Source organism: Pyxicephalus adspersus, chromosome 10, assembly GCF_032062135.1.
Source record: "Pyxicephalus adspersus chromosome 10, UCB_Pads_2.0, whole genome shotgun sequence".
Classification (NCBI taxonomy): Eukaryota; Metazoa; Chordata; class Amphibia; order Anura; family Pyxicephalidae; genus Pyxicephalus; species Pyxicephalus adspersus.
This window is the reverse complement of record NC_092867.1, coordinates 34441121-34441521: the sequence shown is the minus strand read 5'-3', so window position 1 is coordinate 34441521 and position 401 is coordinate 34441121.

Below are 401 nucleotides of genomic sequence, written 5' to 3'. Positions count from 1 at the left end.
TATATTTTGGAGCTTCTGGCAAGAAGTTGAAACATAATTTTTAAATTTAAAAAAAAATAGACATTTATTCCTACTTTTGAAGCTTTATATATTAGTAATGCATTTCTCTAAAGGTAGTTTCCAGAACATCTGGTAAATTCCTATTAAAATGGGACCCAGGCCAACAATTACAAATTGCAAGTTATCAACTTATATATTTATGTTGCCTTTCCTTAATATTTTAGTATCAAGTGTCCTTTCTGGGCACCATTGGGCATCTGCTTTTGTACCTACCCAGAAAATAATGGCGGTGGTGCTCACCGGTTGGATGGTTGACTGCAGGAAAATCGACTGCCAAAATTCTGTTTCCTTGGTTGCTTTCTTCCAAAGAAGAGAAGTCTTCTCTATAATCTTCCCATTTG